Source organism: Sus scrofa, chromosome 6, assembly GCF_054392235.1.
Source record: "Sus scrofa isolate SSC_HxYL_T2T_F1_AM1 chromosome 6, Sscrofa_HxYL_maternal_Yorkshire_Landrace_v2.0, whole genome shotgun sequence".
Lineage (NCBI taxonomy): Eukaryota > Metazoa > Chordata > Mammalia > Artiodactyla > Suidae > Sus > Sus scrofa.
The window spans coordinates 132,789,275-132,813,674 of record NC_139388.1 but is presented as its reverse complement, the minus strand read 5'-3'; the positions used below and the strand labels follow the sequence as shown (position 1 = coordinate 132,813,674).

Here is a 24,400-nt window from a genome sequence, read left to right as displayed (position 1 = left end):
CTCTGTCCCTAAATAAAGCCCCTGGTGTTCCTAAGTGGAGGCTTGCACTACCTCTAAGACCTTACACTGTCCCTAACTAGATCCCTGATCTTTTCTTAAATAGGGCCCTGGGATGTCCCTAACTCTAACCCTGCACTATCCTGAACTAGGTCCCTGTACTCACTCTCATTTTAACCTCTACACTAACCATATCCACTATTCTTGCCCTAAACTTAACCTATGCCTGATCTGTAACCCATACATTAAGTCTTACATGAACCTAAACCTGTAACTTTATTCAAAAGCTATCTGGATCCCAGATAGTCTGAAACTAGAACCTGAACCCTAATCCAAATCCTCTAACTCCTAACCTGTAACCCCAAACCCTGACTTGTAACCCCTAACATGTAAACCATAACACTAATTCAACCCCAACCCTAAGACCACAGAAAGTAGAAGAGTTTGAAGCTTCATTCATATCAAGAACAGGCCAGCAGTTTTAAAACACACAGAGAAACAATGGATTATCTTACCATGTATTGCTCTCTAGATGACTTACTGTCACATTCAATCCCCTTGCCAGGAACTTGTCCAATAGGATGGTCAATTCTTTATCTCACCCACTACTAGAAGATCAGCTTGATTCAGAATACCAACCACTCGATCTAGTCCTCTCAAGAGAGGTCTCAGTCCAACCAGAAGGACAGAATCCTTTCCTTTAACCAGACACCCCCAATAACCAACTTTAGCTTCATTGGCTTAAATGAGGTTAGCACCCCCATGTAATGTGTCTTCTTGACACTACCCCAAGCTATAGTAAGCATCCTTGCTGTAGATATGCTGGAGTGAGGGGAAGGGTCTTTACCTGGGGATCACATCAACTAACCCTTGGCTGATTTTTTATCTCAGACTGAATTGAGGAACCCTCACTGTCCCAAAGGTCAGGGACTGAAGAAAACTCCCATTATTTAGCCAGTTTTGTTGATTCTAGTCAGTGAGAAAGTCCTGGCTGAGTTACCAGATGGAAAAGCAGAGCCAAGGCCACCTCCTAGCTGGCTCACCAAATTTTGTTACAGAGTTAAGCTATGTGGACCTCCAAGGAGGGGCCCATGTAACTTAATTTGGCAACAGAGGCAGTGTGTACATTCAATGCAATCCCTCCAATATTCACAAGGCATTTTTCACAAAAACAGAACAAACAATCCTACCATTTGTATAAAACAATAAAGAACACTGAATAGCCTATGTGATCCTGAAAAAGAAGAACACAGCTAGAGGCATCTTCCTCCCTGACTTTACACTACATTACAAAGTTATAGTCGCCAAACATTGGCACAAGAACAGACACAGAGACCAGAGGAACAGAATAGAGAGCACAGAAATAAATCCATTTGTATGCTATCGGTTAATTCATACAAAGGACCCAAGAACACAAGCTGGGGAAAGGACAGTTCTTTCATTAAAAGATGCCAGAAAACTGGACACCACACACCAAAGAACGTTGGACACCATCAGCACCACAGAAAACTAAAATCCAAAAATTTTCACATCAAGATCTTCCTCTGCTGGGTCCTCTGAAAACGGACCCCTCCCCCTTGGCACTAAGCCAAACACAGAAAGCTTATATCCTCTCCTTTTCCTCTGATGGTAGTGCCTCCTGGCAGTTCATAAAGATGTGTTTCCTGCCTGAATGGATTTGGCTGAATTTCTTCCCAAAGCTGAAACTATGGCAGATCCTGAAGAGGCTGAGTTCTATCAGCAGCATGAGGAGCCATATTCCTTCATGAGCCAAGTCTGCCGGAAGAACACACATGCACTTCAAGGGTAAAAGAGGGAAGCTTGGTGCCACTTTCTGGCCAGCTGGGAAGTGCAGGCTACAACCTCTCAGTTTAGTGGAGCCCATGCTCCAAGATGGCAAGACTTCAGAATCCACTAAACTTCCAAATTCAAACTGAAATGGAGCCAAATGTCCCATGACTTCATCAAAAATAGTTATAATTAATTGGAAGCCATACGCAATCAATAGAATATAGACACAAACTATAGCTTACACCAAAATTTATTCAAAATTGTCTATAGGCAAAATTAAAAATGCAAAACTATAAGAACTGTAGGTGAGGATCCAGGATCAAATGGTAGAGTATGATGCAGAGCTAACCTTCTACAAATGTTAACCAAAAAAAATCTGTAGAATGATTCTCATAGAACATCTACTGAATACTGGCAGAAGACCTCAGACTTCCAAAAAGGGCAAGAAAATCTCCACATGACTGTGCATAACAAAAGGGAAAAAAAGAGATAAGAGAAAAAAAGAATTCAGGATGGGACCAAAACTCCCAAGAAGCAGCTGTGAAAGAAGAAAGAATCAGCACCTGGGAGGTCCCCCTGACTGGCATGGGAAAATGCTGGGCTGGAGGAGGAGCCTTGAAGCCTCAAAGCACAGCAACCAGTCTGAGGAAGGAAAAGTAGAGAGCTGCACAGATGATCAGTAGCATAGCCCACCACACTATAGTCTGAGACACTTGGGCAGGGCTTGGGTGCCAAGGCTCAGGCTTCCAAAGTCAATGCCAGGGAGAGGACTAGGTTTGGCTGTATGAAAACAGCAATGCGGGGGCTAGAGAATGGTGTTCCACACCTGAGGCAGTGTGAGAGGAGGCCTGAGACCACCAGAGAAGCAACCAACATTGTTTTGGGGAGGGTGAGAGGAAAGGGGGCCAGAACCATCATAGGAACTTCTTTCTCTATGCAACGGGCTCTCAGACAGCAGGGTGCCTCTTGCATGGATTATGGGGGCAGGTGCAAACCCCTGCAGCCACCTCTGACTCCAGAGGTGGGCACAGCTTGCCAGCACTGAGAGTCCCATGACCAGGCACTGCCTACTTCCCCAATCACCCCAAGGTTGCTACTTCATAGGACCATATAACTGAACATTGTCATTGCACCCACCTCCCTGGGAATGCACACATCCCACCACTGCCACTGCCAAGGGCTCCAGGCTTCCTAGGGGGTTGCTGCCAAGGGCCCTGCAACCAGGCACAGTCTGCCACCTTCACCTCACCATGGGTTGCCAGGGATAAAGGATAAATAAAGAATTACTCAGACAAGAAAAAGCTAAAAGAATACAGCAATGCTAAAGCTATCCAAAAAGATATATTGGATGGTCTCCTCAAAATACAAAAGAAGTAAGAAGATATAGAATAGAGAAAGTCACATTGGAAAGTAAGCACTTAAATAAGCCAGTATACAGATCTAAAATTTAAAAAAAAGCTATTTGTGAAAATAGTGATAAACACAAGGAAGAGCAAAAGGATAAACATGAAGGTATAAACAAGGACCTCAAAATCATAAAATGTGTGGAAGGATAGTAAAAAAAAAAAAAAAAATTTATACTTTTTTTTTACAATGTGTTTGAGACCATATGACTGTCAGTCTAAAGTAAGCAAATATAAAAAAGGGCTACCCAGGGGGTGCTCTAGTAGATCAGCTGCATAGGACTGCCAGCTCCAGGCAGGACCCCCTGCAGCCCAGAAAAGCTGCAACAAGCCTGGCCGAGTCGGGAAAAGATCTCAGACGGTTTTTCTGAGTCAGGCTGCCCTGGGGAGGAGCCTCTTGGGTCTCCAAAGGCCCTGCTACCCGCCCAAGCCCCCATGGGGTGCTGAGACCTAGTGGACCAACTGCATAGGACTGCCAGCTCCAGGCAGGACCCCCTGCACCCAGAAAAGCTGCAACAAGCCTGTCCGAGTCGGGAAAAGATCTCAGATGGTTTTTCTGAGTTGGGCTGCCCTGGGGAGGAGCCTCTTGGGTTTCCAGTGGCTCTGCTACCCACCCAAGCCCCCAGGGGGTGCCCCACCCCCTTGGAATAGCTGCTCAGCACCACGAGCCCCCTGGAAGAGCCCCTGCAGCCCAGAAAAGCTGCAACAAGCTCGGCTGGACTGTGAAAAGATCCGCCTACATTCTCAGGCTGTCCTTCTGAGTTGGGCTGCCCTAGGGAAGAGCCTCTTAGGTTCTCAGTGACCCAGACAGCTGCTCCAGCCCCCAGGGGGTGCTGCACTCCTGAGGAACAGCTGCCCAACACCGCCAACCCCCTGCAAGAACCCCACAGCCTAAAAACACAAGAGCAAGCTCTGCATGACCAAGTGAAATCTGCCACCATCGTGGGGTGGACCTCCCAGTCCTGTCTGCCCTCAGGAAGCCCTCCTTTGCTTCAAAGAAACACTGTTAGCCCCATCAACACTCCAGAAAAGCCACACTGCCTCAAAAAAGATTGACCAACAACGCCAGCCCTCAGGAAATATTCCATGGCAGTGACAAGGAAAACACTGCCTGATAACGGAGAGTACAACTCCCTCAGGAGAAAGAAAACAACAAGCAAGATGAAGAAGCTGAGAAACCACCCCCAGTCAAACCAACAGGAGAACTCACCTAAAACAGTCAACAATGAAACAGATCTCTGCAGTCAGACAGACCTGGAGTTCAAAAGAGAAATACTGAAAATACTGAAGGAATTAAGAGAAGATATGAACAGTAATGCAGATACCCTCAGAAAGGAACTAGAAAATATAAGGAGGAGCCAAGAAAAACTAGAACATTCATTTGCAGAGATGCAAACTGAACTAGGGGCAGTAAAAACCAGAATGAATAATGCAGAAGAACGAATCAGTGATATGGAAGATAGAATAATGGAAATCACTCAATCCGGTCAACAGACAGAAAACCTAATCAAAAAACTGGAAAGCAATATAAGAGACCTATGGGATAATATAAAGCAGGCCAATCTACGCATAATAGGAATTCCAGAAGGAGTAGAAAAAGATAAGAGGATGGAAAATATATTTGAAGAAATTATCACTGGAAACTTCCCAAATCTAAAGGATACTGGGTTCAAGATACAAGAAGCACAGAGGGCCCCAAACAAACTGAACCCAAACAGACCCACACCAAGACACATCATAATAAAAATGGAAAAAGTTAGTGATAAAGAGAGGATCCTCAAGGCAGCAAGAGAAAAACAGAATGTTACCTACAAGGGAACCCCCATAAGAATATCAGCTGATTTCTCTACAGAAACACTACAGGCCAGGAGGGAATGGCAAGAGATATTTAAAGTGCTCAAAGGAAAAAATATGCAACCTAGAATACTCTATCCAGCAAGAATATCATTTAAAATAGAAGGGGAAATAAAAATTTTTCCCAACAAACAAAAACTTAAAGAATACAGCAACACAAAACCCAGGTTAAAGGAAATATTGAAAGGGCTTCTCTAAACCAAAACGAAAGGAAGGAAAGGGAAGAAAAAAGAAGAAGAAGAAGAGTAAGAACTAGGACTGAGGAAACCGCAATCAGACAGCAGTCACTCAAATAAGCCAGCATACAGATTTAATCATGAACATGCTTCAAACAAAATAAAATTAAAAAGAAAAAAATAAAACAGAGTCATCAAAACCATAAAATGTGGGCAAGGGATGTTAGAAAGTAAATAGTAATGAAGTGTTTGAACTTACAGGACCATCAGGCTAAAACACACAATTACGGGAAGGGGTTAGCATACTTAAAAAACAGGGCAACCACAAGCCAAAACCAAATATTGCATTTGCAAAAAATGAAAAAAAAAAATACACTCAAGCAGATAATAACAGGAGACCATCCAACCCAAAAAAAAAAAAAAAAAAGAAAGGAAGAATGGAGAACCATAGAATCAACTGGAACACAAGGTTCAAATGGCAATAAATAATCATCTATCAATTATCACCTTAAATGTCAATGGACTGAACGCCCCAATCAAAAGACACAGAGTGGCTGAGTGGATAAAAAGGCAAAAACCTTCAATATGCTGCCTACAAGAAACTCACCTGAGGACAAAAGATACATATAGATTGAAAGTGAAAGGGTGGGGAAAAATATTTCACGCCCATAGACATGACAGAAAAGGAGGAGTCGCAACGCTCATATCAGACAAAATAGACTTTAAAACAAAAGACATAAAGAAAGACAAAGAAGGACACTATTTATTGATTAAGGGATCCATCCAAGGAGAGGATGTTACTATCATCAACATATATGCCCCAAATATAGGAGCACCCAGATACATACAACAAATATTAACAGACAGAAAGGGAGATACTGATGAGAATACAATCATAGTAGGAGACCTTAATACCCCCTCACATCAATGGACAGATCCTCTATACAGAAAACCAATAAAGCAACAGAGATCCTAAAGGAAACAATAGAAAAGTTAGACTTAATTGATATCTTCAGGACACTACATCCAAAAAAATCAGAATACACATTCTTCTCAAATGCTCATGGAACATTCTCAAGAATCGACCACATATTGGGACACAAAGCGAATCTCAATAAATTTAGGAGCATAGAAATTATCTCAAGTATCTTCTCTGACCACAATGCCATGAAATTAGAAATCAACCACGGGAAAAGGAAAGAGAAAAAACCTACTACATGGAGACTAAACAACATGCTACTAAAAAACCAATGGGTCAATGAGGAAATCAAGAAGGAAATTAAAAACTACCTTGAAACAAATGATAATGAAGACGCAACCTCTCAAAATCTAGGGGATGCTGCGAAATAGTGCTCAGAGGGAAATTTATAGCAATACAGGCCTTTCTCAAAAAAGAAGAAAGATGCCAAATTGACAACTTAACCTTCCACCTAAATGAATTAGAAAAAGAAGAACAAAAAAGTCCTAAAGTCAGCAGAAGGAAGGAAATTATAAAGATCAAAGAAGAAATCAATAAAATAGAGACTCAAAAAACAATAGAGAAAATTAATAAAACCAAGAGCTGGTTCTTTGAAAAGGTGAACAAAATTGACAAACCCCTGGCCAGACTCACTAAAAAGAGGAGAGAAAGAACCCAAATAAACAAAATCATAAATGAAAAAGGAGAAATCACAACAGATACAGCAGAAATACAAAAAACCATAAGAGAATACTATGAACAACTATATGGCAACAAGTTTGACAATCTGGAAGAAATGGACAATTTTCTAGAATCTTACAGCCTGCCAAAACTGAATCAAGCAGAAACAGACCAACTGAACAGACCGATCACTAGAAATGAAATTGAAGAGGTCATAAAATCACTCCCTACAAATAAACGTCCAGGACCAGATGGCTTCACAGGTGAATTTTATCAAACATATAAAGAGGAATTGGTGCCCATCCTCCTTAAACTCTTTCAAAGGGTTGAAGAAGGAATACTCCCAAAGACATTCTATGAGGCCACCATCACCCTCATTCCAAAACCAGACAGAGATACCACCAAAAAAGAAAACTATCGCCCAATGTCATTGATGAATATAGAGGCAAAAATTCTCAACAAAATCTTAGCCAACCGAATCCAACAACATACCAAAAAAATTATACACCATGACCAGGTTGGGTTCATCCCAGGTTCACAAGAATGGTTCAACATACGCAAATCAACCAACATCATACACCACATTAACAAAAAAAAGTCAAAAATCATATGATCATCTCAATAGACGCAGAAAAAGCATCTGACAAAGTCCAACATCCATTCATGATCAAGACCCTCGCCAAAGTGGGTATAGAGGGAACATTCCTGAATATAATCAAAGCCATTTATGATAAACCCACAGCAAATATAATCCTCAATGGGGAAAAACTGAAAGCCTTCTCACTCAAATCTGGAACAAGACAGGGATGCCCACTCTCACCACTGCTCTTCAACACAGTTTTGGAAGTCCTAGCCACAGCAATTAGACAAACAAAAGAAATAAAAGGCATCCATATAGGAAGACAAGAGATAAAACTGTCACTGTATGCAGATGACATGATACTCTACATAGAAAAACCCTAAGGACTCACCCCAAAACTACTTGAACTGATTAATAAATTCAGCAAAGTAGCAGGATATAAGATTAACATTCAGAAGTCAGTTGCATTTCTGTATACCAGCAATGAAATATTAGAAAAGGAATACAAAAAAATGATACCTTTTAAAATTGTACCTCACAAAATCAAATACCTCGGAATACACCTGACCAAGGAGGTAAAGGACCTATATGCCGAGAACTATAAAACTTTAATCAAAGAAATCAAAGAAGATGTAAAGAAATGGAAAGATAGTCCATGTTCCTGGATTGGGAGAATCAACATTGTAAAAATGGCCATACTACCCAAAGCAATCTACAGATTCATTGCAATCCCTATCAAATGACCCATGACATTTTTCCCAGAACTAGAACAAACAATCCAAACATTTATATGGAACCAGAAAAGACCCAGAATCGCCAAAGCAATCCTGAGAAACAAAAACCAAGCAGGAGGCATAACTCTCCCAGACTTCAAGAAATACTACAAAGCCACAGTCATCAAAACAGTGTGGTATTGGTACCAAAACAGACAGACAGACCAATGGAACAGAATAGAGAATCCGGAAATAAACCCTGACACCTATGGTCAATTCATCTTTGACAAGGGAGGCAAGAACAGAAAATGGGAAAAAGAAAGTCTATTCAGCAAGCATTGCTGGGAAACCTGGACAGCTGCATGCAAAGCAATGAAACTAGAACACACCCTCACACCATGCACCAAAATAAACTCCAAATGGCTCAAAGACTTAAATATACGACAGGACACCATCAAACTCCTAGAAGAGAACATAGGCAAAACACTCTCTGACATCAACATCATGTATATTTTCTCAGGTCAGTCTCCCAAAGCAATAGAAATTAGAGCAAAAATAAACCCATGGGACCTCATCAAACTGAAAAGCTTTTGCACAGCAAAGGGAACCCAAAAGACAACTTACAGAATGGGAGAACAGTTTCAAATGATGCAACTGACAAGGGATTAATCTCTAGAACATATAAACAACTTATACAACCCAACAGCAAAAAAGCCAATCGATGAATGGAAAAATGGGCAAAAGACCTGAATAGACATTTCTCCAAAGAAGATATACAGATGGCCAACAAACACAGGAAAAAATGCTCAACATCGCTGATTATAAGAGAAATGCAAATCAAAACTACCATGAGATACCACCTCACACCAGTCAGAATGGCCATCATTAATAAATCCACAAATAACAAGTGCTGGAGGGGCTGTGGAGAAAAGGGAACCCTCCTGCACTGTTGGTGGGAATGTAAACTGGTACAGCCACTATGGAGAACAGTTTGGAGATACCTTAGAAATCTATACATAGAACTTCCATATGACCCCGCAATCCCACTCTTGGGCATCTATCCAGACAAAACTCTACTTAAAAGAGACACACGCACCCGCATGTTCACTGCAGCCCCATTCACAATAGCCAGGACATGGAAACAACCCAAATGTCCATCGACAGATGATTGGATTCGGAAGACATGGTATATATACACAATGGAATACTACTCAGCCATACAAAAGAATGACATCATGCCATTTGCAGCAACATGGATGGAACTAGAGAATCTCATCCTGAGTGAAATGAGCCAGAAAGACAAAGACAAATACCATATGATATCACTTATAACTGGAATCTAATATCCAGCACAAATGAACATCTCCTCAGAAAAGAAAATCATGGACTTGGAGAAGAGACTTGTGGCTGCCTGATGGGAGGGGGAGGGAGTGGGAGGGATTGGGAGCTTGGGCTTATCAGACACAACTTAGAATAGATTTACAAGGAGATCCTGCTGAATAACATTGAGAACTATGTCTAGATACCCATGTTGCAACAGAAGAAAGGGTGGGGGAAAAAATGTAATTGTAATGTATACATGTAAGGGTAACCTGACCCCCTTGCTATACAGTGGGAAAATAAAGAAAAAATATTAAATAATTACAGCAATAGAAAGTTGCTGTTCCATTAAAACTAATTTTCCATTAAAAAAAAGGGCTAATATACTTGAAAAACAGGGCAATGACAAATTGAAAACAGACAATAGATTCAGAACAGCCAAAAAGAAAAGGACACAAGCATAAAATAAATCATCAAACCACAAAAAGAAAGGAACAAAGGAGAAACACAGAATCAACTGGAAAAAAGGTTTAAAATGGCAGTAAATACATATCTATCAATAATTACCTTCAGGAGTTCCTGTTGCGGCCCAGCAAAAATGAATCTGACTAGGATGCATGAGGACATGGGTTCAATCCCTGGCCTTGCTCAGTGGGTTAAGGATCCAGCATTGCTGTGAGCTGTGGTGTAGGTCATAGATGTGGCTAGGATCTGGCATTGCTGTAGTTGTCATGTAGGCCAGTGGCTACAGCTCTGATTTGACCCCTAGCCTGGGAATCTCCATATGCCATGGGTGTGGCCCTAAAAACAAAAAAGACCTAAAAAATAATAATAATTACCTTAAATGTCATGGACTGAATGCTCCAATCAAAAGGAAGTAGCAAACTGAATTTTTTTTAAAAAAGAGTCAACAATATGCTGCCTAAGAGACCTACCTTAGGGCAAGGGACACACAGAGATTGAAAGTGAGGGGATGGAAAAAGATATTTCATGGAAATGGTAATGACAGGAAAGCAGAAGTTGCAATAATCACATCAGACAAAATATACTTTACAACAAAGGCCATAAAGGAAGACACTATTTAATGTTAAAAGGATCAACTCAAGAAGAGGATATTATACTCATTAACATATATGCACCTGATATAGGAGTACTCAAATACAAAAAAAAAAAAAAAAGAGAGAGAGAGAGAAAGAGAAATTTTTTTGTCTTTTTAGGGCCACACCCATGGCATATGGAGATTTCCAGGCTAGGGGTCGAATCAGAGCTGTAGCCCCCGGCCTATACCATAGCCACAACAATGCCAGATCTGAGCCACATCTGCAACCTACACCACAACTCACAGCAACACCAGATCATTAACCCACTGAGTGAGGCCAGGGATCAAACCTGCATCCTCATGGATCCTAGTCACATTCATTTCCACTGAGCCACCACGGAAATTCCCAGAAAAAGAGAATTTGATGAGAATACAATAATAGAAGGATTAGGGTTAGGGTTAGATTTTAATGCCACCCTCACATCAAAGGATGGATCCTCTAGACATAAAATCAATAAGGCAACAGAGATCCTAAATGACACAATAAAACAGTTACACCTAATTGATATTTTTAGGACATTACATCCAAAAAAAATCAGAATATACGTTCTTTTCAAATGCACTTAGAACATTCTCTAGGACTGACTACATACTAGGGCACAAAACTAACCTCAACAAGTTTAAGAATATAGAAATTATCTCAAGCATCTTCTCTGACCACAATGGAATGAAACAAGAAATCAACCACAGGAAAAGAAATGAGGAAAAAAACAGTACATGGAGACCTAACAACGTGCTATTAAAAAACAGCAGGTCAACAAAGAAATCAAAACAAACATAAAACTACCTTGAAACAAATAAAATGAAAAAAAAGCATACAAAATCTGTGGTATGCCTCAAAAGCAGTTCTTAAGAAGGAAGTTCAAAGTGATAAAAGCCTTTTTGAAAAAATAAGAAAAATCTCGAATCAACATTCTGACCTACTGCCTAAAAGAATTAGATAAATAAGAAAAAAACAAAACCTAAAATTAGCAGAAGGAAATCATAAAGATCAGAGAGGAAAGTAATAAAATAAGAGATTACAAAACAATAGAAAAAATAAACCCAAGAGTTCATTCTTTGTAAGGGTAAACAAAATTGACACACCTCTGGCCAGTTTCACCAAGAAGAAAATGGAGAGCCCAAATAAACAAAATAGGAAATTACAAAGGAGAAGTCTCAACTTATACTGCAGAAATACAAAAAAAAAAGAAAAAGAAGAAAAGTTTAAGAGAATATGATGATCAATATGACAGAGGAGTAAGATGTGCCACTCAATTTCTCCCTAAAACACATCCAAAAAAAAAAAAACCATCTACACATAGAATAATTTGCACAGAACATCTACCAAATGCTGGCAGAAGACCTCAGACCTCCAAAAAGGGCAAGAAACCCTCCACATGACTGGGTAGAACAAAAGAGAAAAGTGAAAAATAATGAGGAGAGGGCCAGCACTCCTGAAAGGAAGCTGTGAAAGAGGAAAGGAATCTGCACCCTGGGAGGCCACTTAACTGATATGGAGATCATCTGGAACAGAGAGGGAACCTCAAAGCCTCAGAGAAAATCTTAACAGCTGGACTGAGGATGGAAAAGAAAAGAGAAAGCCACACAGATCATCTGTACCACTACCTGGGACACCACAGTCTAAGACACTGGATGGAGGCTGGGCATTGAGACTCAGGTTTTGGAGGTTAGTTCTTGGGAGAGGACTAGGGGTGGCTGTGTGAAAGCAGCCTGAGGGGTCTAGGGAGCAGTGCAGCACAGGCTAGGGAGTGGACTGCCACAGCCAAGAGAGTGCAGGAGGAGGACTAGGCCTGCAGGAAAAGAAAGGCACCATTGTTGGGGAGGTTGAGAGGGGGAGGGGTGGGGCTGCCAAAGGAACATCTTTCTCTATGCATTCATGGGCTCTCAGGCAGCGGGGTGCCACTTGTGTGGGCCACAGGTGGTGGGTGCAAACCAAGAGCAGCCACTTAGGACTCCAGAGGTGGGCACAAACCACCAATACTAGGCGTCCATGAAAAGGCAACACCTGCGGCCTCAGTGACTTCAGAGGTCACTGCTGAGCAACACTGAAACCAAGCACCACCTGTTGCCCTCAATCCCCTGGGAATGAGTCCAACAACAAATAAAAAAGATCACACACAACAACCAAGCGGAATTCATCTGATGGTCACAAAGGTTGTTCAACATTTGCAAATCAATCAATGTCATATGCTGCATTAACAAAGGAAAAGTCAAAAACCACATGGCCATCTCAACAGACACAGAAAAAGCATTTGACAAAATCCAACATTCATTCATGATAAAAACTCTTTTCAAGTTGAGTATAGAGGGACCATATCTCAACATGATAGAAGCCATTAATGACAAACCCACAGCCAATATAATACTCAACAGAGAAAAGCTGATAGACTTCCCACTAAAATCCGAAACAAAACAAGGATGCCCACTCTCACCTCTGTTATTCAACATAGTATTGGAAGTTCTATACATATGAATCAGACAAACAAAAGAAATAAAATTTATCCAAATTGGAAGAGAAGAGGTAAAATTGTCACTCTATGCAGATGACATGATACTACCCTATAGAAAACCCAACCCTAAGGATTCCACACAAAAACTACTTGAACTGATCAACTAATTCAACAGAGTAGCAGGATACAAGATTAACATTCAGAAATCAGTCGCATTTCTGTATACTAAAAATGAAATGTTAGAAAAGGAATATAAATAACATACTTTTTTAAATTACACCCCCAAAAATTAAATACCTAGGAATAAACCTGACCAAGAATGTGAAAGACTTACATGCTAAGAACTACAAAACATTAGTAAAGGACATAAAAGAGGATTTTAAAAATCGGAAAGCTATTACATGCTCCTGAATTGGAAGAATATTGGGTTTTTTTATTATTATTACTCAATGAATTTATTACATCTGTGATAAATTGGATCATCACAATCCAATTTCATAGGATTTCCATCCCACAACCCAAACATATTCCCCCACTCCCCAAACTGTCTCCTCCAGAGACCAAAAGTTTTTCAAAGTCTGTGAGTCAGCATCTGTTCTGCAAAGAAGACCAGTCTGTCCTTTTTTTAGATTCCACATGTCGGTGATAGCATTTGATGTTGGTGTCTCACTGTCTGACTGACTTCACTTAGCATGATAATTCCTAGGTCCAACCATCTTGCTAAAACTGCCAGTATTTTCTTCCTTTCAATGGCTGAGTAATATTCCATTGTGTATATGTACCACTTCTTCTTGATCCACTCCTCTGTCAATGGACATTTAGGTTGTTTCCATGTCTTGGCTATTGCAAATAGTGCTGCAATGAACATCGGAGTACATGTGTCTTTGTGAGTCGTGGTTTTCTCTGGGTAGATGCCCAGGAGTGGGATTGCTGGATCCTATTTTTAGTTTTCTGAGGAATCTCCATACTGTTTTCCACAATGGTTGCACCAATTTACAACCCCACCAACAGTGTTATGGGGTTCCTTTTTCTCCACACCTTCTCCAGCAGTTATTGTTTGTAGACTTTTGGATGATGGCCATTCTGTCCAGTGTAAGGTTGTACCTCAGAGCGGTTTTGATGTGCATTTCTCTAATAATGAGTGATGTTGAACATCTTTTCATGTGTTTTTTGGCCATCTGTATGTCTTCTTTGGAGAACTGTCTGTTTAGATCTTCTGCCCACTTTTGGATGGGGTTGTTTGTTTTTTTGGTATGGAGCTGCAGAGGGTGTTTATCAGTTTTGAAGATGAATCCCTTGTCAGTTGATTCACTTGCAAAGATTGTCTCCCATTCTGTGGGTTGTCTTTTTGTGTTGTTTAGGGTTTCCTTTGCTGTGCAGAAACTTTTGTTTGATTAGGTCCCATTTGTTTATTTTTGTTTTTACTGTCATTACTCTAAGAGGTGGATCTGGGAAGATGTTGCTGTGATTTAAGACAGAGAGTGTTTGGCCTATGTGTTCCTCTAAGAGTTTGATAGTGTCTGGTCTTATATCTAGGTCTTTAATCCATTTGGAGTTTATTTTTTTGTATGGTGTTAGGGAATGTTCTAGTTTCATTCTTTTCCGTGTGGCTGTCCAGTTTTCCCAGCACCACTTATTGAACAAGCTATCCTTTGTCCATAGTATATTCTTGCCTCCTTTGTCATAGATGAGTTGGCTGTAGGTGCATGGGTTTAATTCTGGGCTTTCTATCCTGTTCCACTGATCTGTATGTCTGTCTTTGTGCCAGTACCATGCGGTTTTGATGATTGTTGCTTTGTAGTATAGTCTGAAGTCCAGGAGCCTGATTCCTCCAGTTCCATTTTTCTTTGTCAGGATGTCTTTGGCTGCTTTGGGTCTTTTATGCTTCCAAGCAACCTTTCAAATATTTTGTTTGAGTTCTGTGAAAAGTGTCCTTGGTAATTTGATAGGGATTGTATTGAATCTGTAGATTGCCTTAGGTAGTATAGTCATTTTGATATCTACTCTTCCAATCCAGGGAAGGATAGTCCCCACAATAAACAGTGCTGGGAAAACTGGATACCATGTACCATATGCTGTCTACACTGCACACAAAGCTGAATAAAGCCCAGTTTTCCACATCAAGCCCTTTGTTTCTCGTCTGAAAACAGACCCCCCCCCAGCAGTCAGTTGCACACAGGAAGCTTCTCCTAACCTCTCCTCACCTTTTCCTCCTGGCATTGTCTTGGTTGTCAGGAAACCAGCTCCCAGCTCCTGTCAGCATGGATGCTGCCCCATGTTGTCTTGAAGCTGGAAGCCTGGTGAGTCCCAAGAACTTAATGCCTTTATTAGGGACAGTTCAGGGTCTTATTTAGAAATACTTAGGTGTAATTAGTGACACTGTCCCTATCACTTTGAGCTCTCCAAATATCATCCTGATTCTCACTAATGATGTAACTGGGCTGTCCCTAACTAAAATCCAGAGCTTTCCCTAAGGCCTTGGTTCTCTCTTGAACTAACACCCTACACTGGCCCTAAATAAGGACCTGGGATGTCCCTACCTAAAGCCTTGCACTGACTATAACTCACACTCTGAACTGTCTCCATTTAAGCCCTTTACTCTTTCCCTAACTTAGGCCAGGCCTGTCCCTTAGTAATGCCCTCTCTCCAACTAAGGCCTTTGGCTATCTCTAGTAAAGGCCCTGACTCTGTCCCTCAGGACCTGATATTGTCCCTAATCAAGGCCCTTCTCTCTTCTAAACTAAGGTTGTGTGCTGTCCCTACCTAAAGCCCTGTTCATTCCCTAATTAATGCCATGCTCTGTCCCTAATTAAGGCCATGCACTGTCCCTAACCCTGATCATCCCCAGCTAAAGCCTTGACACTGGCCCTAAGGCCCCACGTTATGCCAAATATGGCTCTGACTCTGCTCCTAGGAAAAGTCCTAACTCTGGCCTCAACTTAGACTCTGCACTATTCCTAAGGCATTGTCCACAATTAAGAACCTTACGCATCCTTAACTGAGACCCATATGTGACCTAAATTAATGCCCTAAGTTATCTCCAACTAAGTCTTTGACTCTGCCCCTAAGACCCTCACTATGGCCAACTAATGGCCCTAATCCTGTCCCTAAGAAAAGTCCTAATGCCGTCCTCAACTTAGACCCTGAACTCTTCCTAAAGTCATGCACTCTCTTTAACTAAGGCCCAGTTATATCCCTAATGAAGGCCTTTTCTGTCTATAACTAAGTACCTGAAAATGTGCCTAACTCAGGAGCTACATTGTTACTAATTGAAGCCTGAACTGTCCAAACCAATACCTTTATGTATCCTTAACTAAGGCCTTAATTATCTCCATCTAAAACCTTGAGCTTTTTCCAACTATGGCCCTGACTCTGTCCCTAAGTCTTAATGCTGTCCCTGAGGCCCTTACATGTCCCACATTAGGACCATTATGAGTCCATAAATAAGGCCCTGACTCTACCTCTAAGTAAATTCCAAATGCTCTTCCTAACTTGGGCCCTGTGTTTTCCCTAACTAAGGCCCTGGGGTCTCCTTTAATGAGCCCCTGACAGTTTCCCTAAATAATTACCTAAGCTGTCTCCAATTAAGGCCACAATACTATGACTAAGGCCCTGTGCTGTCCCTGTCACTCTGAGCTTTATCCAATTGCCATTCTCTTTCCCTAACTATGTCACTGGGATGTCCCTAACTAAAACACTGACCTTTCTCTAACTATGGCCATGATTCTCTCCAGTATTAAAACCCTGCACTATCCCTAAGGCCATGGGCTACCCCTTAATTAGGCCCTAAAACTGTTCCTACTTTAGTTCCTAAGCTATCTTCAACTAAGGCCTGACAATTTGCCTAAATCTCTATCTGCCTTTAAATAAGGCCCTGGGCTATCCCTAAAAGATACCCTGACACTGACCCTACTTTCATCCCTATCGGATTGCCAACTAAAGCCCTGATAGTGTGTCTAACTTAGGTAACTGTGCTGTCTATATCCAAGGACCTATTTTTCTAATATCAGGGAATATAAGATATCCCTGATATCAATAGCATTGGGTTATCCCTAAAAGAGGCCCTGACACTGTCCCTACTTTAATAACTATTCTATCTCTAACTAAGGCCCCTTCTGTGTGCCTAATTAAGGCCCTGGCACTGTCCCTAACTATCACTCTGAGCTCTCTCCAACTAAATCCCTGACACATCTTGTAACTGTGGCCCTGGGCTGTCCTTAACTAAAACAAGGAGCATTATCTAAGGCCTTGATTATATCCCTAAGGCCCTGCAATATCCCTAAATATGGCCATGGGATGTCCCAAACCTATGTCCCTAGACTAACACTAATTCATGCTCTAAGGTATTTCCAAAAACAGCATGGAGATTCCTCAGAAAACTAAAAATACAACTGCCATTTGATCCAGCAGTCCCACTCCTGGGCATCTACCCAGAGAAAACCACAACTCACAAAGACACATGAACTCCAATGTTCATTGCAGCACTATTTGCAATAGCCAAGACATGGAAACAACCTAAATGTCCATTGACAGAGGAGTGGATCAAGAAGATGCGATACATATACACAATGGAATATTACTCAGCCATTGAAAGGAATGAAATCCCAACATTTTTAGCAACATGGATAGACCTAGAAATTATCATGCTAAGTGAACTCAGACAATGAGACACCAACATCAAATGCTATCACCGACATGTGGAATCTAAAAAAAGGACAGAATGAACTTCTTTGCAGAACAGATGCTGACTCACAGACTTTGAAAAACTTATGTTTTCCAAAGGAGACAGTTCAGGGGGTAGGGCATGCGCTGGGGTTGTGGGATGGAAATCCTATAAAATTGGATTGTGATGATCATTGTTCAACTATAAATGTAGTAAATTCATTGAGCAATAAAAAAAAGAACAAATACAAAAAAAAAGAAACAGACAAATACGATATCACTTACATTTGGAATCTAATATATGGCACAAATGAACCTTTCTACAGAAAAGAAATTCACAGACTTGGAACAGACTTGTGGTTACCAAAGGGGAGGGGGAGGGAATGGGATGGACTGGTCGTTTGAAGTCAATAGATGCAAACTATAGCATTTGGAGTGGATATAAGCAATGAGATCCTGCTGTATAGCAAAGGAACTGTAATCACTTGTGATGGAACATGATGGAGGATAATGTAAGAATATATATATATATATATATGACTGGGTCACTTTGCTATACAGTAGAAATTCACAGAACAAGTAAATCACCTATAATGGAAAAAAACTTTTAAAAATGTAGAAAATATATGTATCCACACCTTTTAAAAGGCTTATTATCATTTTAGTAATCTTTGCCTTGGATTCTTTCTCTCTAAAGAACCAAAATATCACACAGATGTATAAAGCCCCTTTGAACTTTCTTCAACTTTAGTCTTTTCCCTCACTCCTCAGAGGTAATTATTTTAACTTCATTTGCTATATAGCTTATTCCCACTCATGGGAATGTCCATATACATCCCTAAGTAATTTCTCATTTTATTTTGCATGTTTGAGAGTCTATATAAATAATGTTGTACTGTATATGTTGTTTTGTAACTTTTTCACTCAACATTTTTTTGTAATGTATTCATGTTGATGCACTAATTTTAATAGCTATAATGTATTTTATGAGTGTGTTCTATATTTTTTACTTCTGTCTATATTAACTTCAAAGCTATCTGGGATGGAACTAGAGACTGAGTGAAATGAGTCAGAAAGACAAATACCATATGATATCACTTATAACTGGAATCTAATATCCAGCACAAATGAACATCTCCACAGAAAAGAAAATCATGGACTTGGAGAAGAGACTTGTGGCTGCCCAACGGGAGAGGGAGGAAGTGGGAAGGATCCGGAGCCTGGAGTTATCAGATACAACTTAGAATAGATTTACAAGGAGATCCTGCTGAGTAGCCTTGAGAACTATGTCTAGATACTCATATTGCAACAGAACGAAGGGTGGGGGGAAAATGTATACATGTAATAGTAACTTGATCCCCATGCTGTACAGCGGGGAGGAAAAAAAAAACTATCTGGAGTGCAAATCAAGTCCTTAATGCTCATTGCATTCCACCACTACAAAGAAGCACCACAGTTTTAAAAGCCTGGACTATGGTGTCAAGTAGATCTGGGTTCAAATCTAAAATCTTTGATTTACTAGCTGTGTCATTTAGGGTAAGTTACTTAACCACTTAGGTTTTGGCATCATCATTCACAAAGCTTAAATATTAAATAGTGTAGAACTTATCCTTGTGAGTATTAAATAAGAATATAGATTTCAATACAATATCTTATAAGTAATAAAGTAATGGAGCTGCTATTAAAAAAAATAAGGTATTTCCAATAAAGGTCCTAACTCATTTACTAACTAAAGCCTGGCCTTCTCCCAAACTATAGCCCTAGGCTATCTCTAAGTAAGACCTCCAGCTTTCTCTAGTAAAGGCCCTGATTTTGTCCCTAAGTAAGGATATTGAGGCCCTTCAGTCTTCCAAACTAATGCTGTGTAATGGTGTTACCTAAAGCCCTGTTCCTTCCCCAGCAATACCACAATCTGTCTGTAAGGGTATGCATTGTCCCCAGGTAAGGCCACTTTGTGTCCTTAAGCAAGACCCTGAGTTATCTACAACTAAGGATCTGACTCTCTCCCTAACTAATATCCTGTACTATTGTCCAACCAGCCTGACACCATCTCTAAGAAAAGTCTTAGTGCTGTTATCAAAGTAGACTCTGCACTGTTTTTAAGGCCATGCCTTGTTCCTAACTAATGCCCAGGGCTATCCCTAATTAGGGCCTTACACCATCCCTATCTAAGTCCCTATTCTATCTCCAAATAAGATCCTGTGCTCTCCATAATTAAGGTCCTGGCTCTATTCCTAACTAAGGCCTTACACTGCCCTTATTACACTGAGCTCTCTACAACAACATCCTGACTCCCAAATTATGGGGTGCCCTGACCTATCCCTAACTAATGCCCCAGGATGTTTTTTAACTAAAATCCTGAGCTTTCTCAGTGATGCCTTGATTCTCAAACTTGGGCCCTGCATTGTCCCTAAATAAGGCCCTGTCTGTCCCTACACTAACCCTAACTCATGTTCTGAGCTGTCTCCTATTAATGCCCTAACAGTGAGCCTAACTAAAGTCCTACACTGCCCCTAAGGCCCTTATGTGTCCTTAAATAAGATCCCAACAATGTCCCTTACTAAAGCACTGTGCTATGTCCAACCATGGCCCTAAATCTGTCCCTAGGAAAAGTACTTAGACATAGCCCTGTTCCTAAGGCCATGCACTGTCCTTAACTAATGACCAGTTTTGACCCTAACTATGGCTCTTGCTGTTTTAACTAAGACCCTGACCCTATGCCCAACTCAGTCCCTTCACTGTCCTAAGACACTTATTTGTTCTTAACTAAGACCCTTACCTGTCCTAATGAAGGTCCTGATTATCTCCATCTAAGGCCCTGAGTTATTTCCAACTAAGGATCTGACTCTGTTCCTAAGTCCCTAAGCAGTCTCCAACTAAGGCCCTGACACTTGTCCTAAGCCCCTACACTGTCCCTAAGACCCTGGCACTGTCCCTAATGAAGGTTCTACACTGTCCCTAAGGGTCTACATTGGCCCTCATTATCTCCCTGAGCTCTCTCCAACTAATGTCCTGATTCTTTCCCTAACTATGGCCCTGTGCTATCCCTTTCCAAGACCCTGGAATGTCCCTAACTAAAACCCTGAGTTGTCTCTAACTAAAACCTTGATCCTATCCTAAACTAAGTCCCTGCACTGTTTTCAAATAAGACCCTGGCATGTCCCTACCTAAGGCTCTGCACTAACCCTAACTCATGCTTTGAACTGTCTCAAATTAATGACCTGACTCCTTCTCTAAATAAGACTCAGCACTAACCCTATCTAAAGGCCTGAGTTGTCTCCACCTATGACTTCAGCTATCTAAAGTCAGTTCTCTGAATTTGTTCCTACGTAAGAATAGGATGGTGTCCCTAACAGAGGCAATTCACTCTTCCAACCTAAGGTCCTATACTATCCAGACCTAAAGCCCTGTTCCTTCCCTAACGAATGCCATATCCTGTGTCTAACTAAGGTCATGCACTGTCCCCAAATAAGTCCCTTATATGTGCTTAACTAAGGCTCTGATTATATCCAACTAAGGCACTGACTCTGCCCCTAAGGCCCTGTGCTATGTCCAACAATGGCCCTAACCCTAATAAAGTCCTAATTTTGTTCTCAATTTAGATACCACAGTTCACAGCAAAACCAGATCCCTTAACCCACTGAGAAAGGCCAGGGATTGTACCCACATCCTCATGGATGAAACTAGTTGGTTTCATTACTCCTGAGCCACTATGGGAACTCCCGGGGGCAGCACCTTTAAACAATCCGTGGAGTTCAGCTCAATAAGCTCTGCCTTCAGCTCAGAGAAGAAATTTCCTAGACAACCAAGCTTAGCAATCTCCCAAACTCTTCTTCAAACCTTCCTATTCTAGTCTTGCTGAGTGTAAAAAGACAGTGCTATCACCTGCCAGAAATCTATTCCTCCAAGCCTATAGTTATTGGTTGCCTGATGATATTTTTTTCTTTGTCTTTTTAGGACTGCACCCTTGGCACATGGAGGTTCCCAGGCTAGGGGTTGATTCAGAGTTGTAGCCACCAGCCTACACCACAGCTACAACAATGCCAGATCCAAGCCACATCTGTGATCCACACACCATAGCTCATGGCAATGCTGGATCTTTAACCACTGAGCAAGGCCAGGGATCAAACCTGCATTCTCATGGATACTAGTCAGATTCACTTCCACTGAACCACGACAGGAACTCTGCCTGATGCTATTGATGATGAACTCTCAGAGGGGCCAGCTTTGCAAGGTACCACTCCTGGACTTAGCACTAGGTCCCTCTCCATGGACAGGGTAGAGTGGCTGTTTTCACAGCCTGTGGTAGAAGAGCTCATCTTCTGATGAAGCCAGGCCTTGATCCTTCCCAGGTGTTTCCAGGGTCCTCATTCCCCCCAGACACCCATTCATATGGCTGCTGTCTGTACCAATCTATATGGGACCTTCATCATCTGTTTAAATTAGGGTTATTTTATACACAGAGAATGGGTTGAATGGTGGCTCCAAAAGATGTGTCCCCCAGAACACATGAACAGCACCATACCTGGGAAAAGCATCTTTCCAAATGAAGTTGAAATGAGGGCATCTTGGGTTATAGTGGCCCTAAATTCAATGTCAGAGTCCTGATAAGAGACAAAAGAGGAGACACAGACACAGAGGAGAAGCCATGTGATGAAGACAAGGCAGAAATAGGAGGGATGCAGCCATAAGCCTGGGATGCCTGGACACCCTGAACCTGGAAGAGGCAGGAAGAGCCCTCCCCTGGAGCCTCTGGAGAGACCTCAGCCCTGAAACACTTTGATCTCAGACGTCTGGTCTCCAGGACTGGGGGAGGATGATTCCTGGCCTTTTAAGTCACCTAGCTTGTGGTCATTCATGAGAGAAGCCACAGAACAGCCACAAAGACCCGGCTCTGGGAGTTCCCACCGTGGTGCAGTGGTTAACGAATCCGACTAGGAACCATGAGGTTGAGGGTTCGGTCCCTGCCCTTGCTCAGTGGATTAAGGATCCAGCGTTGCCATGAGCTGTGGTGAAGGTTGCAGACGCGGCTCGGATCCCACGTTGCTGTGGCTCTGGCGTAGGTCGGTGGCTACAGCTCCGATTCAACCCCTAGCCTGGGAACCTCCATATGCCATGGGAACGGCCCAAGAAATAGCAAAAAGACAAAAAGACAAAAAAAAAAAAAAAAAGGATCTGGCATTGCCATGAGCTGTGGTGTAGGTTACAGACGTGGCTCAGATCCCTCAAAAAGACCCGGCTCTGTAGGATCCTGGAAGTGTAGGATTTACTCAAGGCATATAGAGGTCAAATTACAGAACCCTTGCAGTCAGCATTGGGCCCCCAGAAATCCTAAAGCAGTCTCTGGACGCCAGAATGCTAAGGGGTCAAATCTGAAGCCCTTCCCTAAGGGTGCCAGCTTCCCACAGTCCCCCAGGTTCTCACACCTGTACATGTGAGGTAAGTATTTCAACATTGATTGATAACATTTAATGTCACCATTCACACTGCTAATTAAGAACCCACAGATGAAAACCCAATGAGGGAGTTCCTGTCATGACTCAGTGGTAACGAACCCAGCTAGGATCTATGAGGATGCAGGTTTGATCCCTGGCCTTGCTCAGTGGGTTAAGGATCCGGTGTTGCCCTGAGCTGTGGTGTAGGTGGCAGATGCAGCTCAGATCTGGAATTGCTGTGGCTGTGGAGTAGGCCAGCAGCTGCAGCTCCAATTTGACCCCTAGTCTGGGAAGATTCATATGCTGCAGGTGTGGCCATAAAAAGCCAAAAAAAAAAAAAAAGAAAAAATAGAAAACCTGATGAGGGCAATCACAACACTGATAAACAATTCTGAGGTTGGTCAGAGGTGGGGAATTTTCTTTTACGCAGCCAGTAGACCCTGCAAGGAACATCCTCACTGGAAGCTGATGGACTATGGGGAGGGGTCTCTGAGTAAATATTAGCTGACCCCCAAGCCAGCTGCTCCTGAACCTTATCCACCCTCCCAGGTAAACCACCTGAATATGTGCAGACTTTAAAGGCTGGTGGAGAGGGCTTGGAGCCACGCCAGTGACAGCGCACCTGCCAAGTTGATATCTGCAGCCCATGCGGGATGGTTCTGGCCTGGTGGCTCTTCTGGAAGCTTTTCATTTGCCTACCTGAGTTATTTCTCCTGTCCAGACCCCAATGCCATTTTTCTTGCTTCTTCACCTCTGCCTGGGGAGAACTTCCAGTGGCAGGTGCAGGTGACACATCCTCTTCCTTAGCACGTAGTTCACGCAGCAAATCTGGCAGAAGGTCCAAAAGAGGCCCACTCAGACCTGGCCACCCACAAGGCCGCGGCCCCTCACTCCTTCCCACCAGCCCAGCCCAGGGGCTACAGACAAGGCTGGAAGTATGGCATCAGGTACAGCTGCAGGTGCTCTCACTGCTGGAGGGGTTATGTATACACAACTCAACCCAGCACACCTGGGAAGGGCTGGCCAACAGGGTCACGCTGCCCAGGTCAGCCAATCCTTGCCCACCCCAGGCTCATAGTTGAAGAAAACAGGCCTTGCTGCGTGGGCTAGATCCAAGGAACAGGTGTGGGTCCTGATGGTCAGGATAGGCAAGGGGCTGCAGCTCTGGCTTGCTTTCTAATCATTTAACTGGTTCACGAGTGGAAGACAATTTCAAGAAAAATTTCTCCTCATGAGAGGAAGACTGAGGGTCTGAGCTGGGAATGGATGAGCAAGTGA

At 42.1% G+C, this 24,400-nt stretch overlaps 1 long non-coding RNA gene across 1 annotated transcript in view; it reads right to left on the bottom strand.

Annotated features, from left to right (window-relative positions):
* The window catches only part of LOC102160870 (uncharacterized), a 90,198-nt gene extending 66,119 nt beyond the window's left edge, over nt 1–24,079 (bottom strand). Inside the window, exon 1 of the long non-coding RNA XR_002345104.2 lies at nt 23,822–24,079. This is a non-coding gene — a long non-coding RNA (uncharacterized LOC102160870). The remainder of the gene's footprint in view (nt 1–23,821) is intronic.
* Nucleotides 24,080–24,400: the final 321 nt, after the last annotated feature.